Genomic DNA, 14,614 nt, shown 5'->3' with positions numbered 1-14,614 from the left:
TGGGATTACAGGAGTGAGCCATTGTGCCCACCACTTTTTAATTTTATCTTCAAATCATGAATAATACTAAAGTTTAAAATAACATTTAATGTACAAGTTTATGAACAAGGAATGAACAGGAATAAAAACCACATATTCTTTAAAAATTTCTAGCTAGGATGAAATTCCTTTCCCAAAGTGAATTAGTGACTTTTTTTTTCATTTTTTAAAATCATCCTCTTCTTTCTAAGAGGTCCTTTGACACTAAAATCAATCAAATAAATATACTTATTGATAAACATATATCACCAAGGAAGTCTTTGACGGCAAGTAATAGGAAACTGAACTTAAAACAGAAAGTACATTTATTATAGTTTCACAAATGGGAAGCCTCAGCTTAGCACAGGTCCATGGTTCCCCTGACATTCTCCTGGTTTTGTGCCCTGACTGGAGGTGGGCAGCTCTGGTGGCTCTGATGGTCATGGCTATGCATGACAGTGTCTACAGGTAGAGAAGCCACCTCACCACTCCTTGTCACTTTGTCTTAAGATGGAGAAAAATTTCTCAGAAGCCCCCAGCAAGCTCCCTACATGGGCTGTTTGGGGCCATGTGTCCCTTTCAAGGCTAATCATGAGTGAGGAGGAGGAATACCTTCAACAATCAGACCTGCCCCTGGAGCTACGTGTGGGTCAGTTTCCCCTGAGATGCCTGGTTAGGGAGAGGGGAGAGGTTCCTGAATAAATCGGGATTCTGTTGGATAGAAGGAAAGGCACACATCGATGTTGGATAAACAACCAACAACTCTACAGATGCCACAGGCTAGTCACTGGGAGACAAAGGTAGAAGTCACAGACTGTTCTCTTCAAACATTCAGTGTGGTTGGGGTGAACCATAGACGCATATACATATGGGGAAATGATTGGAATACACAAACTGTATCAAATACAGTGGCTTCTACTGGGCAGAATTGAAGATAGATTCATCTGAAACTAAACCCTGTTCTACTAGAAACCAAGTCATAAAGAGACTGGGGTTTTTTGAGAATGAAGATATTACCTAATTATATGTAATAATTGTCTTTGCACCCCTTACAGTAAGATGTTCCACTTAGAGGTTGTAATATAACATACAGATTAAAATCCAAGCTATTTTCACAAATATACTTCTCTATAAATGACTTAGATACTCCTCAGGAAAGCAGAAAACACAAAGTAAAATATTTGTGGAAAGTTACTCAGGCTGAGGCTCCACAGATAACCTCTTTTAAATACATTTATAGTATCTAATTATTACGTGTCTATTAAAAATAATAAAAGCAGGCCAGACATAGTGGCTCACACCTGTAAACCCAGCACTTTGGGAAGCTGAGGGAGGCGGACCGCTTGAGCCCAGGAGTTCGAGACCAGCCTGGGCAACATGGTGAAACCCTGCCTCTACTAAAAATACAAAAAATTAGCCAAGCGTGGTGGCCCATGCCTTTACTCCAAGCTATTGGGAGGTTGAGGCACGAGAATTGCTTGAACCCAAGAGGCGAAGGTTGCAGTAAGTTGAGATTGCACCACTGTACTCCAACCTGGGTGACAGTGGGATTCTATCTCAAAATAATAATAATAATAAAGTAAAAAATGAAATATGTTCATAGACATAGATTTCATGGATTAAGCATATACTGCCACTTTTAGCTATACAAATCTCAGTTTAGAAGTGAGGTAAAAAGACTGATAGGTTTTAAAAAAATCTGTTCTATTTACAGATCAGTGAAGTAAGAGTTAGTGAGAGTCTGTTATAATTTCTAATTACGATTAATTAACTAACGTTCTCAAGGTATACAGTGAGAATGACCTGTAGTGTGAAGTTCAGTGGTGCTGTATAGAGAGGCTGAATATTAATTCTGTTCAAATCATATCAATCCAAATAACACATACAGATACACCCTGCTTCAGGAGGTGAAACTTAAAGTGTGCTAGACTTAGTGACTCTCTTTCAAAGAACAGAGTATGGAAAGAGAAAAAATAATAACTTCAGAGGGGAGAAACCAAGCAAACACCACACCATAACCAAGTGATCAAGGTTAACATCACCAATCATGGGGATATCATGTATCCCCTGATCTGACATGACAAGAGGGTCATTTCACCTCTGTGGTATTCCTTCCCCCAAAAACCCACTAACCCCAATATAATTATGAGAAAAATAATCAGACAAACTTAGATTGAGGGACATCTGACCAGTACTCCTCAAGACTGCCAAAGTCATGAAAAAAACAAGGGAAGACCAAGAAACTCAGAGCAGAGGAGACATGACAACTAAGTGGATTGCTAAACTCTGGACTGAATCCTGGAACAGAAAGCGGTCATTAATGAAAAAGTTAGTGAAATCCAAATAAAATGTGAAGTTTAGTTGTAAAGAAGGGACAGCCTAAGGCATGAGTTATGAAGATAAAGGCATATGGACATGTTTTAAACCAAAGCTACCCATAAACTGAGAACACAGAATCATAGTTTACTTAGGACTACTTCAAAAGACACAGTCATTTTGTTTTTCGTTTTTCCTTAGAAGTCCATGAGACGATTTTCTTCCTGACCAGGCCATTGCTCATTGTAGAGAGAAAACTCCAGAATTAATTATTTAATGTGTGAAAAGGCAGGGGCCGAGACAGATCAAGGTAAACTGGTAAGAAGACCAGTAATGTTGGTTAGTGAATGAAACGGGAGGACTGTTTGTCTGGGATTCTTCTCCTGCTGTAAGTGAAGTGATCAAGTTAGAAATTCCCGGAGGGCAGCTGCTATTTCTTGCTTATTTTTATTACCTTCACAGTGCTTGGCATGCAGTAGGTATCTAATATTAAACCCAGCTGACTCCATTTAGAAGATCAAGTTTTAAGGTCTAACGTTTATTGGCAGTTTTAGCTGGGAAGAAAGGGGTGTTGTGGTGGTGGTTGGAGGGGCCATGAAGTCCCAGGAAGCTTTTAAAACCCAAAAGGATGAACATGTAAGGGTGAATTTTTAAACACAGAGGGACTAAAACGTTGTTTCATTGTCCCAAATCTCACTGCTTGTTTCTCCCCCCAGCTCAGCTTCAAGGAGACAGAGATGCTTTAATAGGTGATCCTTCCTAATGTCATGCCACTTTTATATATTTTCAGAGCTCTAACTACTTAATATTTCATTTAACTTTCTCCATCATCTTGCGATAGAGAGACGGCATTAATCTCAATTTTCAAACAAGGATTTTCCAGCCCAAAGAAGTGTCTATACACAGCTGAACTATGACAGAGCTCCAGAGATAACCTAGGTAGGGCTTCTCAAACAAGCACATATATTAGGGATCATCTCCCCCATATCTAAAACTATGCTATGTCCTGGGGGTGCCTCCTGATCCAACATGATGGATGTCTTCTTTCTGTCCCACTTAAAGCAACCCAAGGGTAGCCACCAAAGCCAATTCAACACAGGCCACTAAGAAAGTAGATCATTGTAAAGGTCTAAATAAGACTTATAAATCATCATCTGGAACTTTCTAGTTAATTACATGCTCTTGGCAGCTTTCTTTGGGACGTAAAACCAGAAACCTATGTTTTGATCTAGCAAGACTCCCTGGGGCCACTAGTCTAGAAACAAGATGAGCAGGACAGAGTCACGATTGTAGAGACAGGCGAGCGTTATCCAGGACTGGCTGCTGGGAGTGGAGATGAGCTTTTAGTGTTTCCATTTGGTAATATCTCTGGATCTGTCTCTGCAACAAGCTGTCTCCAGCCTATGCCACCCACTTCCAAGACACCTTTCCTGTGGGTTTGTGACATGTACAAAGTACTTAGTAAAGAAAGGTTAGTAAAGAAGAATCCCAATCTGGTCCGGCAGACTTCTTGTCTCTCGGGATCAACATACGCTTTTCATTGGGGTGAATGGGAACTGACCGAAAGGGGACATGACAAAACTTTTAGGGATAACAGAAACATTCTATATCTTAACTGGGGTAATGGTTATATGGGTAAATGCAATTGTCATAACACTTAAGATCTGATGCCAAAATCTGTGCTTTAAAATTGAACACTTAAGATCTGTGCAAATTCTAGCTACAAGTTAAAAAACAATGACACTTGAAATTGAACATGGTAAGATTTACTCTAAACAGTAATGAGTGCAGTAGGGCTGTTTAATGCTATGATTTGAACTTTCTACTTCTATTAATGTGGACTGAGACTGTGTGAAGTTTTGTTTGGTTTTGATTTTGTGTTTAACAGCTTCATCACACTCTTGTGATTTACAGAATCGGTGGCCAACGATAATTGCCAAGTTTTTCTTCCTTTTGGGCACGCATTGCTACCAAGCAGTGCTTCCCTTATCTGACATTATACCACTGATGTTGATTTTGGTGCATACATAGAATAGCATCATGTACCTTATGGCCAATGGGTGCTATTTAAGGAATTCTTTACACTTAGGTGCATGAAGAGAGACTGCAGAGAGGACTGTGCTGGACCTCTAATGATGTCTGGAGTTCATGAGGGCCACTTTTCTAAAGAACCCAGTTGTTCCTTCATAAACAGGTTCTTCCACAAGAGAATTCTCATAAAGGATTCATAAAGTGCTCTGGGTATGATGTTCCTTAGGGGAGTGACTTAGGCTCATGCTATTGTAAGAGGATTAACCAGAGACAGATCAAATCCCAGGTCAATTACAGTCAATACATCAAACAGAAGAAGCAAACCGGGGGCCAGGCATAATGTAGTATAGGTGGTAGAAGCACAGATTTTGGCATCAGAGCTGCCAGGACTCAAACTCCAGCTCCACCCACACCCCTCACTGGCCATATAACCTTGGACAAGTCCTTTAACCTCACTGTACCTCAAGTCAGCCCATGGAGAAAATGCGGATGACAATAGCACCTATCCATGGAGTTGTGAGAACTGAATGGGGTAAACGTGTGAAGCCCTAGAAGAGCTCCCAGCACTGAGTACTATTTAATGGGAATCTGTTCTTATTATTTACAGCATTACTCCTTTCAGAAATCCCACCTTTGTTTATCTGAATTCTATTCATTCCTTCAAGGGCTGCATATAGACACCCACTTAGACAAACGAAGCAGGTATTTCAGAAAGGAGCCCTGCTTGGCAGCAATTCATGTCTAAAAAGAAGAGAAACTTGGCAGTTACCATTAGCCACAAATTCAATAAATGGAAAGAGTGTGATGAAGCTGCCAAAAAAGAAAAACAAAGCTAACATAATCTCAGTCGATATTAATAGAAGCAGAAAGTTCAAATCATGAGAATAAAAAAACCACTGCAGTCACTGTTCATAGTAAGTCATAATATCTTCTGTTTCAGATGCTACCATTTGCCTCTTAACATGTAGGTAGAATTCTCCCAGATCTTAAGTGTTCAATTTAATGAGCTTTGAAGACTGTGTCTACCCATATGACCATCACCACAATCAAGATATAGAATGTGTCTATTACCCCAGAAAGCTTCCTCATGCCCTCTTCCAGTCAATTCCCAACCACCCTTGCCAAAGGCAATGACGGTTCTGATTTCCATCACTCTGTATTAGTTTTGTTTGTTCTTGAACTTCTTGTAAATAGAATCATTTTGAAGAGGTATGTTTTTTTTCCTGGATTTTTCTTTCACTATTATGTTCTGGAGATTATTTTGCATATCTTGGGTTTTTAATCCTTTTTATTGCTGAGTATTATTCCATTTCCCACAACCATACCACAGTTTGTTTATCCATCCCCTTTGACAGACCTTTGGGTTGATTCCAACTTGGGATTATTATGAATAAGCTGCTACAAACATTCTCATATGAGTCATTTTATGGACACACGTTCTCATTTCTCTTGTGTAGCTAAGAGTAAATTGGTTGGGTCACAGGGTATGTATGTTTAACTTTATAAGAACTGCCAAACAGTTCTCTAAGATAATTGTGTCACTTTATACTCCCACTAGTACTCTAGAAGTGTTTCAGTCATTCCATATCCTTGCCAACATCCAGCATTGTCAGTCTTTCTGATTTTAGCTATTCTAGTGGCTGTGAATAGTATCCCATTGTGGTTTTCATTTATATTTCCCTTGTGACAAATGATGTTAAATCCTTGACTGTCCATTTGTAGATCAAATGTCTTTCCAAGTCTTTTGCCCATGTTTTTCACTGAGTGATTCATCTTTTATTATTGATTAGTAGGAGTTCTTCAAATATTTCATTTTAAAGCCTGATTTTTATGTATTACAAATATTTCCTCCTAGTCTATGGATTGCCTATTAATTTTCTTAATAACATGTCTTTATGAAGAGACAAATCTGGTTTTGATAATTTCGAATTTATCTTATTTTCTTCTACGATTTGTACTTTTTGTACACGATTCTCTGACTAATCAAAAATCTTAAAAATATTCTGCTTTGTTTTCTTCAAGTTTTTTGTTTCACTTTTACATTAAGTTTATGAACTATCTCAAATTGGTTTTGATGTGTACAGAGCTAAGTAGGATCAAGGATCATTTTATTTACAGATTAATATCCATTTTTTCTAGCACCAACTGATAAAGGCCTTTCCTGTCAAATCGACTATGTCTGTCAAAAATCAATTGACTGTAGATGTGTGGGTCTGTTTCTAGACCCTCTTTTCTGTTTCATTGATCTATTTGTCTATCTTTATGCCTGTATCATACTATCTTTATTACTGCAGCTGTGATGGTTAATATTAGGTGTCAACTTGATTGGATTGAAGGATGCCTAGAGTTGGTAAAGTATTGTTTCTGGGTGTATCTGTGAGAATGTTGCCAGAGCTGACTGACATTTGAGTCGGTGGACTGAGAGAGGAAGACCCACCCTCAGTGTGGGGGGGCGCCATGCAATTGGCTGCCAGTGCGGCTAGAACAAAGCAGGCAGAAGACGGTGGGATAAGCTGGCTTGCTGAGTCTTCTGGCTTTCATCTTTCTCCCGTGCTGGATGCCTCCTTCCATTCCTCCTGCCTTTGGACATCAGACTCCAGGCTCTTCAGCTTTTGGACTTTTGGAGTTACACCAGTGGTTTTCCAGGGTCTCTTGGGCCTTCAGTCACAGACTGAAGGCTGCACTATCAGCTTCCCTGCTTTTGAATGGACTCAGACTGAGCCACTACTGGCTTCTTTCTTCCCCACCTTGCAGGCAGTTTGTCATGGGACTTCACCTTGTGATTGCGTGAGCCAATTCTCCCTAATAAACTCTCTTTCATATATAAATATATCCTATTAATTCTGTCCCTCTGGAGAACCCTGACTCAGGTAGTGTGAGTCCTCTAACATTTTTCTTTTTCAATATTGTTTTGCTATTTTGGATCCTGTGCATTTTCATACAAATTTTAGAATCAGCTTGTCAATTTCTTCAAATTAGCCTGTCAGGGTTTTTACTGGGACTGCACGAATCTACAGGTCCTTTTGGGGGAGTGGATTTGTCATTGCTTATAACAACAACAGTAGTAATTCCCCTTTATGGAGCTCACACTACGAGTCCTGTCCTTTGCTTATTCTTCACAATGAGCCAGGGAGTTTAGGATTCGTTCCATTTCACAAATAGAAGACACTCTGCTCAGAAAGACTGCAGGTTATCTGCTCAAGCATATACAGCTAGGAGTAGGGAAGCTGGGACTCCAGCCCAGGTGGGGCTGACCCTAAATCTCAGGTGCTTTTCACAGCCAGAGGAAGCACCTGGAGGATAGAAATCATGCCACATGAGAAACTGTTGGGAGAACTAAGGATCACCAGCCAGCAGAAGGAAAGATGACGGGAAGACACAATGATGTGTCTGACAATAATGGATGGATCATGACATGAAAAACTCTAGAGAAGAAATTGCAAGCGCCCAATTTTGATGACGCAAAATAAGAAAGGAAAAAACCCTTAATTACTAGAGATGTGTTATCAGAGAGACAGCAAAGCTGGTAATTAAGTGCACAGTTTGGAGACCGGTTGCCTGTGTTCCAGTCCTATTTCTGTCGCTTACTAGCTGTGTGGCCTCAGGCAAGTCCATTAACCTCTCCGTGTCTCAATTTTTCATCTGTAAAATAGGGATAAAATCAGTGTTGGACAAATAACTTGGTGATTGTAAAGGACTCATACCAGTGCCCACTACACAATAGGTGCTATATTATGGTTAACAGGTGAAGAGTTTATAAATCAAATGGACAACGCTGTGAGATGCTAAGTTTTACCTCTCTGAGTGTTCCAAAATTGTCTGAATTGTCCTCTATTCGGGTACCTACCTGCATTAGATGAAAAGTTGGACTACACAGTCCCTAAGGTTCCTATTTTCAATTCTAAGATCCAATTATTCTAAGTCAACTTCTTTGAAAGTCATGAACAAAAAACAACAGCCTTCTCCCCTCCATCAGTCAATATATTCCTACTTTGGTCAATCAATAAATTCCCATATTGCTTGGCAACACAAGCCTCTAATTGGGGTAAGGAAATCTACATCAGTCTGTGCCTTCAGTGACACAAGGTGGATAGAAAATAAGCCAGAAAGAAAGAAGACAGACACCAAGCGGGGGTTGTAATTAATTGGTTCATGTGAGTTGGCTGCTTCTGCTGGGGTGAGGGCCCAGTGTTTTTGATTCTCTTATTGAGATCTATCAAAGATCCTGGCGAGGGGGAATGGCTTTGTTCTAACAGAGAGAAAGTGAGTATTTTTGTGTCCTCAGTTCCACATCAGTGACTGTTTCTCCTCGAGCCCCATTCTTTATAGATTTTTATTTGTCAAAAACTCCTTGCCCCTCAAGTACCCCATGCTTCAAATAAGGAACCAACACAGTTTCCCAATAGAAGGAAGTTTGGCATGTCCTCGAGCCCCTCTTCTTCCGTTTCTTTATCTTTTTTAACCTCTGTGAGCCTCTAGAGTTCCCAATCCCATTTCTTACTCATGACAGACAATGTCTGCAAGCTTTCAAAACACTTTTATTCCTAAGTCCTTTCCCTTTCTCTAATTACCTTCTGCCAGCTTGGCTCCATTTGAAAATGAGCTCCTTAATTAACTTCCCAGGACTTTTTGGCCTTTCTGATCATTAAAATAGTCCATGCCATGTACAAACCTGCTTCATTTTTAACCACTGCAGCAGTCAGAGACCATACTAGTCCCCCTTCATAGAGGAGTCAGCTCAGTACTTCATGAGGTGCTTATGATGAACCCTGCAGGCCCTAGATCAAATTCATAGCATGGTAGAGAAGCCCCTTGAAATCAGGAATGAGGACCCCTTGGCAGACCAGATATCACAAGTACTTGGCTTTTAGCCATGTCCTTCCATGTACTAAATATGTGACCTTGAGCAATTCACTTAATCTTCCTGAGCCTCTTTCCTCCTCTGTTAGGCAAAGACTGGTGACAGCAAGACCTCTACTGCTTACCTGTGCCTTACACTCCCAATGGATCAAGCAGATGCCACAAACAGACACTGCAAAGCAAACACCTTGTAAACCATAAATGCACTAAACAAATATAAGGCTTGTTTCATGAGGCTGCCCCTTGGCCACACCAGATGAATAAACCGGCAACAATGCATGTTTTAGAGTAAGCCAATTCTGCACCATCACCTTGGTCAGCATGCTAATTCTCCATCAATTTTACTGGTGCTAAAAAAAAGTCTTAAGTCAACATAGATACTGCAAGATACAGCTGTTGGGAATATCTACAAGAGGCAGGATTGAGGGAAGAATGTAGAATGAAAAGGTGGGAGTTTCAGTGGTATTCTCTAATTAGCTGTGGATCTTAACCTATTCCTAAACTTCTGTTACATCTCTGGTTCCTGAGACTGTCCCACTGAATAGGGTTGCTGTTAGAGAAAATAAACGTGTACAAGAAGAAATAATTTACTAAGTTAGAGACAATATTAGCAATGATGATTTTACTGATTTATGCATGAAGAACCAGAGACCCCTTTCCCAATCTCCTCAACCAAATCCAAAGCCTGCAGAAGTCAGGCCAATTATTGTGTCAATATGAATTTGAATAAGCATTATCATGTTTAAAAAGAAGACCTTCATTGAGGAAAATGTTCTGATTTCAACTTCTAGTGTCAAGAATCGGTTCCTTAAAGGGACAAAACACACAGCTTGTGTGGCTATTTCCCAGCAGATATTATTGGCTTGTCAAGGAATAGAACTCACCTTTCCTAAATGCCTATGATATGCTGAGCTCTGTGCTTTGGGAGATTGTATGATTTACTAGCCAAGCGGAACACTTATGAGAGTGAAAAGGGACATAGTAATTATGTAAGGACGACAAGCTGCACTGAGACTGTCCCTGGCGAAGCAGAATGCATTGTCCCTCTGTCTCTGCACAGCTCATATCAGGGCTTTGATGAACTCCAAGGGCAACAGAATTGCTAATGCACACTCAAATTTTCGCATATATATAACATTATTATTCCATTCCAGGGATATATCTGTGTTTACCTTTCAGCTCCAATTTTAGCACAGCAGTAAAGCTCATTAATTGCTATTGAGAAAGGTTCCTCATTAACTTGTATAAGGTGTGGTGAGCTGGACTGACAGGTCCAGCTTCTGATCAGCACTGATCCAAGTGCTTCCAGTCATGGAAGTGCTTCAGCAGCTGAGCTCCTGCTGCATTTATCCATCTCCTACATGATGCTCAGGTCCAGGAGTGAATGAGCTCAAATCCTCCTCCAAGGAGAAAGTCACTATCGGGGTTGGGTAAAAACATATTTCCTAGGTAGTCCCTCAACTGCCTATAAATAGTATGTTTTTACACCATTAACTGAAATTCAAGTAAAAAAAATGTGTATCTATGCATCTTACCTTCATGACCAAGGCCATTATTAAGCTACTAACAGATGCTTTATTCTCAAGAACTGCTCCTTCCTCATCACAGCTAGTCAGCCTGCCCTGGGCATCAAGATAGGCCTATTATAGGCTGAAAGTGTGGAAGACAGGGGGAAACACTGAAATAGAGGACCTGGATCTGGATTTGCCATTTTTCAATCAAGTTCTTAACATCCTGTCCTTCAGTTTCCTTCTTTTTTCAGGGAAGCAATCTTCCGCAGTGTTATCTTACGGAGTTGCCATGAAAATTAAATATAATAATGCATCTGAAAGTTCTCTGGAAACAACAAAGAGCTACACAAATATATTGGCAATGAAAATTTGCAGGTAAGAGGACTAACTAAAGGCACAGGACAATGGAAGCTCCAGCTGTGAATTTTCTGTTAATTACAATTTGAACTCTTGTACCCAATTCTCTCAATGCAATTAAGAGCTAACAAAAGCATGCTCAGGAAGTGAGAATGTAGTTGGATGGATGGACTGAAACTGAAAGAGAACCATTTCTAGTCATAGCCAATTGGTGAAGTAACTCTTTGACCAGATTATTTAGATTTAAACCATAATTTGCTTTCAAAAGGTTCCAGATACACCACAGTCATGCATTTAGAGTTAATATTTTTTTTCTACCATGTAATGGGCTAATTTTTTGGTCATTTCTCCAAGTTTCTTCTGTATCCATAAATGCCTACATGAATTGAGTTTGGGTTAGATACACCAAATAATCTTTAGGACCAGGGCCATGATTATTGAAGCTATGGGCAGTCCCAGAAAGGAGCCCAAATGTGGACCTAGACTGTCAACAGCCAAGGACCCACGTACCAGAGCTGCTTCTCCACCATATTTTCACCTTGGATTGAACTTGCTCTTCTTGAATTAAAAAAAAATCCATCATGCATACTTGATGGATTTAACAGGGTCTTCTTTTATCTATGGATGCTACATGCTAGTAAAAAAGTCTGAGTTTCTCTTAGCAAGTGGACACACGAATGTTATTTTGGTAGACAGACTCCTAACATGGCTGCCAAAGTTCTTCCCATCACTGTATGTTCATATCTCCCCTCATATCAAGAGGTGGAGTCTAATGGCCAGGCACAGTGGCTCACACCTATAATCCCAGCACTTTGGGAGGCTGAAGCAGGTGGATCTCCTGAGCCAGGAGTTCAAGACCAGCCTGGGCAACATGGTGAAACCCCGTCTCTACTAAAAATACAAAAAATTAGCTGGGTATGGTGGCTTGTGCCTGTATTCTCAGCTACTTGGGAGGCTGAGGTGAGACAATCACGTCAGCCTGGAAAGTCGAGGCTGCAGTGAGCTGAGATAGCACCACTGGTCAGCCTGGACAACCAGAGTGAGACCCTGTCTCAAACAAACACACAAACAAAGATGGAGTCTATTTCCCCTCCCTGTGAATCTGGGCTGGTCTTGTTAATCGCTTTGACCAATAGAAGTTGCTAGAAATGATGCTCATTCTGGGGCTTTTGAGCCCAGGGTCTTAAGAAAACAAGCAACATCTCCTTCTGCCCTGTGAATCCAGTCTCTATGAAATATGTCCAACTACCCAGAGACCACCATGCTGTGAGGAAGCCCAAGCTAGACACAGAGAGAGGTTACAAGGGGAAGCACAGAGCTGTGAGACATGAGAGCAAAGCCTTCTCGGTCCTTCTGGCCCAGCCCAACCCAGTCAGCAGCTGACAGCAGCCAAATGAGCAACCCCATTTGATGCCACATGGAGCGGAAGAATTGCCCTTCCCAGCACTGCACAAATTACAAAATTATGAGAAATAATAAATCATTCTTATTTTAAGGCACCAAGTTTTGGGGTGGCTTGTTACATAGCAATGCCTCTTCATTCTACCATGAAAAGAAGACACTGAGAAATACTGGCATAAACAACATCATTGAGGCCAGGCACGGTAGCTCATGCCTGTAATCCTAGCACTTTGGGAGGCTGAGGTGGTTGGATCACCTGAGGTCAAGAGTTCAAGACCAGCCTGGTCAACATGGTGAAACCCTATCTCTACTAAAAATACACAAAAATTAGCTGGGCGTGGTGGTGCATGCCTGTAATCCCAGCTACTTGGGAGGCTGAGGCAGGAGAATCACTTGAACCTGGGAGGTGGAGGTTGCAATGAGCCGAGATCGCGCTACTGTATTCCAGCCTGGGCGGTGGAGTGAGACTCCACCTCAAAAAAAAAAAAAAAAAAAAGAAAGAAAAAGAAAGAAACAACATCATCAACCATCCAGACAGAGAATTCCAAACCCTGCTGTGAAGTAATTAGCTAAAATCTCTTATCCAGCAGCAGTCTTGGGAAGTTAGTCTTTAATATCCTCCTACTGAAGCACCTACCACACCTTCCTGTAGGGGCTGCCCCTAGTGGGATGTCAGAAAAGCACTGGTGGTGGAGACCTAGGAGGCCTAGGCTCCAGCTCTGACTCTTGACCTTTTGACTCAACCCAAACTTTGGACAAGACATTTAATCCCTCCCTGTCTTACTCCATTTAGGCTGCACAACAAAAACTTTACGAAGCTTATAAACAACACAAATTTATTTCTCACCGTTTTGGAGGCTGGGAGGTCTGAAATCAAGGCACTGGCAAATTCGGTGTCTGGTGAGGGTTCCCTTCCTTGCAGATGGCGTGTTCTAGCTGTGTCCTCTCACAGTGGAAGGACCAAACATGCTACCTCGGGCCTTTTTTATAAGGGCGCTAATCCCATTCAAGACCTAATTATTAATACCTCCCAAAGGCCCCATGTCTTAATTCTATCACACTGGGGATTAGACTTCAACATACGAATTTGGAGGGGACACATTCAGACCACAGCAATCTCTTCTGCCTGATTCTCATTTATCTGATAGAGATAATAACACCTACTCTACAGACTTCTTGTAGTAATCAAATAAGGTAGAGTATGTTAATGAGCTTTGAAAAATATGAAATTGTTTTTTACCAGCTGTCATTTCATAATTTTATTTTCTCAGGTTGAAACCTTAAAAAAATTCATCCCTCTAAAAAACCCTGCAATTTGAAGGGGTCACCACAAGATGGCAATGGTATATAAATTAGAGTCCCCAAAATTCTAAAAGTAAAGATTAAATGAAAATTGAAGAATGTCTTTAATATTACCAAGCATATATGAAAGTATTTGCCTGGAGTGACTGTTTACAGAACATTTTGAGGTATTGCCCTGGATCAGCAGGAAAAAAAAAAAAACCCTTTTTGCTTTCCTACACAGGTAACAGTAGAAAGAAAACAAATACATCCATAAAAAGGGCTAATGTACACTTGGAGCTTACCATGAGCTAGGCAGTTCTCCAAGTGTTTTATATGGATTATCTTATTTTCTCCTCACAAAAGTTATATCATTATTACTCCACATTTGCAGATGAGGACTCTGCAGCCTAAATAAATTTTGTTTTCTGCCCAACTCTATGCACTTCGTAAGTAAATGCATGGCTGGAATTCACACCCAGGCTGGCTGACTCTACATCTAACAGTGTTCAGCACTTCAGCACCAAGAACTCAAATACTTTTAGATCTGTTATCCTCAAGCAGAAGAAGGTAATTTTCCACTTTAATTTTTTGGTAACTCTACTCCCTTATAATTTGCATTTTTATAGGATGTCTAGCTCAGAATACTTTGTTCAAAATCAGTGATACTGGTAATATTGAAGGTCGCTTAGCTAAGTTGAGCTAGCCAAATCACATAGCTTTGACAAACCAATGTCAATTGGAAAGTTGTTCAGAAATTGTTTTCTGACACAGAAAGTCATAAATTAAATTTTAAAAGCCTCTTTTGCACAAACATTGTCAATAATTCAAGTTCCTTA

At 40.5% G+C, this 14,614-nt stretch overlaps 1 protein-coding gene across 2 annotated transcripts in view; it reads right to left on the bottom strand.

Annotated features, from left to right (window-relative positions):
• MAPK4 (mitogen-activated protein kinase 4) overlaps positions 1-14,614 on the bottom strand; it is a 171,158-nt gene that overhangs the window by 131,760 nt on the left and 24,784 nt on the right. The window lies entirely within an intron of this gene.

Source organism: Papio anubis, chromosome 19 (assembly GCF_008728515.1).
Source record: "Papio anubis isolate 15944 chromosome 19, Panubis1.0, whole genome shotgun sequence".
NCBI lineage: Eukaryota > Metazoa > Chordata > Mammalia > Primates > Cercopithecidae > Papio > Papio anubis.
The sequence above is the reverse complement of the archived record's forward strand: the minus strand, read 5'-3'. Positions and strand labels throughout refer to the sequence as shown.